Source organism: Vespula pensylvanica, chromosome 20, assembly GCF_014466175.1.
Source record: "Vespula pensylvanica isolate Volc-1 chromosome 20, ASM1446617v1, whole genome shotgun sequence".
NCBI classification, from domain to species: domain Eukaryota; kingdom Metazoa; phylum Arthropoda; class Insecta; order Hymenoptera; family Vespidae; genus Vespula; species Vespula pensylvanica.
Genome location: NC_057704.1, coordinates 3,384,743 through 3,392,660, shown reverse-complemented (window position 1 = coordinate 3,392,660; position 7,918 = coordinate 3,384,743). Strand labels below are relative to the sequence as shown.

Here is a 7,918-nt window from a genome sequence, read left to right as displayed (position 1 = left end):
GATGATCTTTAACGACTGGATTGAAGGATTGGAGAATAAATTTTAAACATTAGAACAAAACTAGAAAAAACTATCCTTAAGTAGTCTACAACGTATAAATCTGAAGTATATCGTGTAACGGAAAGTCGTAGGAAGTTATGTTCCTGAAGATTCACGTTTCGAAATAGTTGCTGAAAGTACTATAGAATACTATATAACGTATTAAAATGATTGTTTTTTTCAAGTAGTAAAATGATTGTTTTTTCGAAGAATTTACGTCACGTTGGACGAATCGATAAGACTATAGCAGCAATAAATGAAGGATGCTGATATTGATGCACAAAATATTATATTATGAAACATCGGTAAGTAAACAGCTAGGATAGCTATATCTTTTAGAAAAGGTAGAGGGTACTGTTATAGATTTAAGTCATCTGAAATTATTTAGAACAAAAATACCATGAGATATATAATTGTCTTAATATAAAGCAAGTATTCTATGATCAAGTAATTTGTCATACTACCTGCATAATATTTTTAAAAGAGTTTATGTAACATTAGGATCAACTTAAATGAATTATTCGTGAAAAAGAATGTCTATAGATGGGTACATAAGTTATGAGAAGTTCGCAACTGCTACTCCGAAAATAAAGAGACAAGAGAGACTGTATCGATTTTTGTAAACTTGTATAGCAACAACGAATAATTTATATGGTGATGATTTGGATATGTACTTATCACAAGCTCAATGGATCATGAATAATGTGGAAAATAGTGTAATAGAATGAATGTAAAAAATTAACTACTCGTTCTTCGACAATTTTTAACGAGATAAAATGGTACGTCCAAATATATCATTGTAGTTATTTATTGCAAATTATCTTATTCAATTATTATTGAAATACTATATATGTCACACTATATTACCCGAATGACGTTTTAGTGATCTAATAATATTCATTGGATAAGCTATATACGGTAATAGACTCTTTAACCATGCCTACCTGATAATACCCGCTAGTAGTAGTTACTTATTAGTATACTATTAATTACAGTAGTAGAATATTTGATGTTTCGTAAACTATCCAATTGATGCTTTACTCCTTCTTAAGGATATTATTTGATAACAATTTTACGATTTTTTACCGTCCTGAAGTATATTTTACTCGTGTTTTTCTTAGCAAACATTGTCGGACTGCGGAATTGAGATTAATTTTCTTCGATGATGTCGGTTTTCATCAAGTTTTTCACTATTTTCAACTATTATTGCTACTCGTGATGGAATACTCAATACGATTGATAATCTATAGATCCCAAATCCATTAGTGTTATATTCATCTGGACTCTATCGGTATAACATGTCGAAGAGATTTAGCTATTAGATTTTTATATCCATTATGAATATTTACAGTTCTATCGCTTTCTTCTCAAGAAAATTAATTGTTATCACCTTTCAGTAGAATGGTTTATTTGTTCACTTACCTCTTTCCTTCTTTTTCATTAGATATTATCAGTCCTTCGTGCCACGTCTGTTTCTTTGTCGATTACGTGATCTCCTCGCTTATTATTTAATACAGATACGTTCGTCATGCTCTTATCTTCCATTGTTATTAAGAATCTAAGAATTGATAGCCATTATTCAGTTTGTATCTAGATTTTAATAACTAATTTGGTCGATTCACGATTACAACATATTCTTATTGCCGATGTAAGTGCCTTTCGAAACATGGCTTGATATTTCATTTAAACGTCTTGGATCTTCATTTTCGTTTTGATTCCATTAATAGTGAAATTCACAGTTAACATACCCACAGATATAATACAGCTGTATTTAGAACCTGTTAATTTTTCGAAGTTATTTTCTAGGTACTTTAATTCAATTTCATCGGTTATATTTCCTCTAAGCATTACGTGGATCTTTTAAAATTAACGCAGTACTCGACGCGAATATCATTAATGTATGCCTCCTGAAACAATATTGTTCGCTTCGTGGTCTATCTGATTACATTAAAAACATGTATCATTATTCGTTTCTGTGTACTTACTTATTGTTAGTTGGCTTCTTTCACAGTTGAACCCCATCATTCTCATACTTGTCCTGCTTACATGGATATTACGATTAGTATGAGACGTTTGTTAACATAATAAATGATTAGTGCTTTTGATATCGTATGTCTGGTTTTTCATATCTTATATGTCTGATATTTTATATCTCTATAAAAAATTCCAAATAGACTCGGATTCGTATATTTCTTCATCCCTCAACTATTCATTCGATTATCTTTTCTGATATACCTACTTCTGTACATTTGACTAACTTCTCGTCGAAATATTCACATAATCGGTAGCTTATATGAAGATCATCATCCCATTGTGATCTTCCCATTTTAATAAATTTATAATGCTTCAGAACAGTGCGTTTTCACGCGTATAAATTCGTATATTCATCATATTTCCCAATTATTCTCTCGATATTCAGATCTGTTTTAATTAGTCGATCGTTTACAATATTTCATTTTTGTCACAAAAATTTGATGCCCTTCTCGCGCTTTCTTGCGAATAAAATAATACCTTTATGTCATTTATACTTCTTACTGTTTCTTCACCTTTGTTCGATTCCGTCAACACTTTTTTGCTCTCAGTATTGTTGTCTTGGTTGTTACTTTATCTCTTTGTCTCTACTTTTTTCCAACTATTGACTATCGTTGTCCTGTAATGTTATTAACGTCTGTTGTTCGCTCGTATGTTTAATTTGCTTATTTTTCTTTCTCCTTGATTTGCTCTCTCTCTTTGTTGTGAGAATTACTCGAATGTTTCTTCACTACCTCTTCTACTTCTTATATTTATAATTATTTTATCGAAATTTTTCATATAGCCATACTCTTTTTTTGAGTATCAGATTATCAGTATATGAACACAATTAGCACTGCGGTTTTCTAACTACGGAAAGAGTGATTACATCTTTTTAGTTACGTTTATGTCATCTATGTATATTATATAACAAGCAATATAGTCGTAAAATGTTTATACCGCACATTTATCTTTCCGTTTGATATCTCACTTCTTATAATTTGTAAGACCTTTACTATAAAATAATTGGTAGGGAGAGAATAAAATGTAATTATTAATAGATGTTATATGTGCTTGCTTTGACTGTCTAATCACGACTGGCTTCGATCTTAACTGCTACGTCTTATATTAGTTTTACGTGTCGCTACTCGTTAAAGTCAATGCTAAGGTTAATGTACTGAAGGTTTGTATTAGATTGGTGGATATTTTTGGAACTCCAATTTTTTTAGTCCTATTCTCTGTTACGTTACTTTTCACTACCTCATCAACTTCATCATTACCAATCTTATTATTATTATTATTATTATTATTATTATTATTATTATTATTATTATTATTATTATTATTATTCGATTTTAAGATTTTATTTGTATTATTTATTATTTATTTTTTACATATTTTTATTATTATGTCATATTGCCGTATTTATGGCATATTACTCTGCTTATAATTATCATAATGATAATAAGAATATTGCATTTTGTTCATGGTAAATGTATAGCAATTCATCCCGAGCTCCATATCTAAGCAATCGAGTTTCCACAAATAGATGTACACCTACAATAGATCAAAATTGCCCTCTGGATTGTTCAAATTTCATTTTCCACACCCTTTCAGTTACGAAATAAGATCCTTGAAGAAGTTTTTAAAATCTATAATACTTTCAACATATTAAAGATAATTTTTCGATCATACAACATCTTTTCATTCACATATAACGTAATAATTTTTTCCCTACAAAAAATCTCTTTTTTTTACAGGGTATTAATTATTACTTGTGCAAGACGTAATAGCCTCCTGTATTGTAACAATTCTCGAGGAAAGTATTCGTCGATTTCAATTTGATATTGAAATTTTTAAGCAGAGTTTTGAACTGCTACTCGACATAGTGTGTGGCGGATAATGAAACGATTGTATAGGATACGATTGTAGAAGATGGAGTATCCTAGCAATTCTAATAAAAATGATAAATAGATGTAGGGGATGATATAACAGCAGTAATGTATAACACCGGACGGGATATGATGTCCTTGAATATGATATTGATATGAAATACCGCAATGCCCATATACACTAATGAGTATTTACTTCTGATTATGCTCAGATTTCCTTTTTTAGAAAAAAAGACAATCTTGTTTTTCTTATAAAATGATCAAAAAATGAGTTCAAACAATTTTAATCTATAAATTTTTCAATAGAAAATATATGTTTTATATTTTTCGTATGCTTCTTTTTAATTTTTTGCTCGTCGAAAAAATGAAATGAGAGTTTTATCAAGCAAATGTCAATATATTTAATACCAATTTCTGCTTGCGGTTTCCTTATATATGTCGCAGTCTGGGATATTTAAAAATATAGAAACAACAAAGTGTAGATTTGCTGAAATGGTTGATATAATTTATATCGAGTTCGATTATTGTTCGAAGATTCGTCCATATGAAGATTAATTTTTTCTGATTTCGTTTTCCAAACTATTATACGTTTTATAAAAAATAAAACGTATGTTGTGAATGTGAAAGACTGCAGTATTAAATAAAAAATATAAAGTATATATAATTCTATATAAAAGAAGAAAGAAAAAGAAAGAACAGTAAATGTAAAATATATACATGTAGCAAAAAAAGTATTTTGTACTATGTAAAAGTATTACACGCACTTATGAATTGTGTCTAAGCAATATAATATTTAATTTGTAAAGGAAATATGAAGTAAATACATGTAATATTTTCTGTTTACATAGTGATGTACAACATGAAGAAAGAAGTCGTTTATACAATAAACATATATGTATATAAAAATACATCTCGTAGGCAATGTTGTAACTTGCGTTTTAATCGTGATTACTTATCCCTTATGTTACTTAGTCTACAAAAAAATAGGTTAAAAATTATCTAGAAGAAATAAAAAACAAATAGAAATCAAAATTTTTTCTTGGCAGTATATTTTCCTAAGGACTATAAACCATTTTGCAGAATATCTGATCTCGGGAAATCACAAAAAAAAACGCGTGGACAGAGAACACATGGCCATTTTTGTCCGAGCTTAGGTATTTTTTGTCAACCAGGGGTTCTTTAACAATGTATCGAGTCGTTCAATAAATTAACGATAAAAGTTAACAACGTTGTCTAGTTATAAAACTAGACAAAAGCAGCCGTGGGTTTTTTCAAAAAGGGATACCCTTCAGAGATTAATGTAACACTTAGGAGTCTATAGGGTCATCAGGACAAAGAACCACGTAAAAGATTATTTAAACATTTCGAACGATCCATTCTGATACGTCCACGACCAACAAGAATTTTGTTTTTCCTTTCCATGCATTTATTACTTAAATTCCTCCCTTTCTATTTTCCTTTTCTAATTTAATATTGTCTTTGGTTAGTTCGAGAGAAATCATCAGTTAGTCGATAAGAAGAGTTTGTACTCAATAGTAAGGCAGCCGAGTATTGCTAACATCACTGGTCATCATCCCTCCTTCCTAAGCAACCAATATATTTAACGAAACACAACAATTAGCAAATCGCAACAATTGTATCTCTTTCTTTAAAAATGAAATTTTTCTTTTCCTGAGAATTATAACAATCAGTCACAAAGCATTTTTCATGACATATCTATTTCACGAACTGCACGAGATCTTTCAAAGAAGTCGCGTTCTCCCATTTATTTGCAGAAACACGATATTTTTTGAGAAGATTCAACTCTTTGCGAATCTTGTGCTATTACCCTTGTTCTTGGCGAAAATAGGTATTCTTTATTTAAGCGGAAACTTTTTGAGTGTCCTTGCAAAGCAGCATACTCCTTATAGACTTCTATTGACAACGGTATGGTGTTCTAAACGTTAAATTTCGTACGCATCCATTTCATGATGACTGAACGCATCGAACAAAAAGAGTGCACTAAAGTTTGCCGAAAACTCAGCCATTCGTAATCGGAAACCATTCATATAATTCGTAAAGTATATGGCAATGAATCCATGAATGATACACAGATTAAAGAGTAGTTTAGGTAATTTAAAAGTAGAAGTACATTGGTTGAAAGCAACCCTTCTTCTGGCAGGCTCGCAATGCTTAAAACATCTGAAAATGTGGAACGAGTTCGAGTTTTAATTAATCAAAATTATCTTTTAACTGTTCAAGTGATAGAAGAAGACTTTGGAATTCTAAAAACAATTATTTCAGAATTTTAGTCAAGATTTGAGGATGAGTCATGTAGCTGCAAAATTCGGTCCACGACTCCTGATTAATAAGTCAAAGAATTATCGAGTGGAAACTTAGAACAATTTGGAATCAATTAGGAACAAGTCGGAAATGTTCAGAAAAATTATTACTGGATATGAATCATAGATTTATGGTTTTCCAGATAAAAGCTCAGTTTTCGTTGTGGAAGATGCCCGAAGAGCAACGACAAAATTAAGCGCGTTAGAGTCGAAGCTATCAGGAAGAAGTTATTCATTATGAATATACTCAAAAATGTCAGATGATAAATAAAGAAGATTACAAAGAAGTTTAGAAATGATTACTTGATGGAATGAAAAGGAAACAACTAGATTTATGAAAAAATGGCGACTGGGTATTGCACCACGACAACGCACCTGTCTTTTTATCGCAACTTCTCCAGCAATTTCTTATGAAACAGCGATATCCAGTTTCCTCAGCAACCTAGTTCTTAAGGCTTCAGCGCTTAAATGTTTAATATTTCTACTTATGTTTAAAAATACCTTTTATAACAAACGGATATTATTTTAAACAGATAAAGTCAGATATAGAATATAATGAACGAACGAGAAAGCAAGAACGGAAATCCTTTTTCTATCTCGGAGATAGAATACGTACGTAGGAAATGTTTGTATCTTTAATTCCTCAACCGAGAATCGAGTCTGAAATCTTAAGGAAAATAAACATTTATAATATAGCGTCTATAAATATAGAAATGTATTCAAATAAAATATGTGTGTATAAAATTAATTAAAGAAGTTTCACTTTTATCATATCATATCATTTGATAGCTACACAACCAGTTATTTAGATCGTTATATGTGAGAAGTAAGATTTGGGTAGGGTTCTAATCCATGGTCCCATAGATTGTTAGATCCTAGCTTGATTTTAATCTGCCTGACGGTACAGACGGCCCTGAGCAGATGTGCTCTCCAATGAAACAGCTGCAGTTTACAGCTGTAGCTAATGATCGTATCTAAAAGGCTTCCAATCGTTTCGATCAGAAACATATGACGACAGCTTTGTTCGTTTTGACGATAACTAAATTCAAATTTAATTGGACACTTTTGAATATTATAAGAACTTTGAGAAATCCAAACCAATACTTTCAAGTAGAACTCGAACTCAATAAAAATAGATTCGAAACTCTTATTCGTGAAAGTTTCGAATCTTTTTAATATCGAATATCCTACAAGTAAATTTCGAGATTCTAGAATTCAAAATCGACTTATATAATAAGATTATATTGCGAGTAGACTGATTGAAATTTTATTGCTTATAAGTAATAATCAAAAATCGATAAAATGAAATTAAATTATTGAAATTAACTTGGATTCAATTATGTACGTATTGATCTTGAATCCTAATCTCCGTATTGATCCATTCTTTTTTTATCGTCTATTTGCAACTTTACAACTTTTCCAAGCAGGCTATACCTGAAACAAAATTCCTATCACAGTTCTGTTTGATCCTTATCGTCCTTTTCATCTTTTCTATGAAAATCAAATTTGTGATAGAAATTTGACATCGATCATGTCCGCTTTCCTTTTGTCCGATTTTTTCCTTCATATTATTCTTTTTTTCCTTTTTTTCTGCTATCTGGTTGTAATATCCTTGGAGAAAAACATATGAACCAGTCAATTTAAAAAAACTGCATA

General features: G+C 30.4%; 1 long non-coding RNA gene across 1 annotated transcript; it reads right to left on the bottom strand.

Moving 5' to 3' along the window:
* LOC122635955 lies at positions 1–3,228 on the bottom strand. Its single transcript, XR_006328812.1, has 3 exons — positions 2,025–3,228; positions 1,462–1,946; positions 1–1,324 (listed from the first exon to the last, which is right to left on the bottom strand). It is a non-coding gene; the product is annotated as an uncharacterized LOC122635955 (long non-coding RNA).
* Between the last annotated feature and the right edge of the window lie 4,690 nt (positions 3,229–7,918).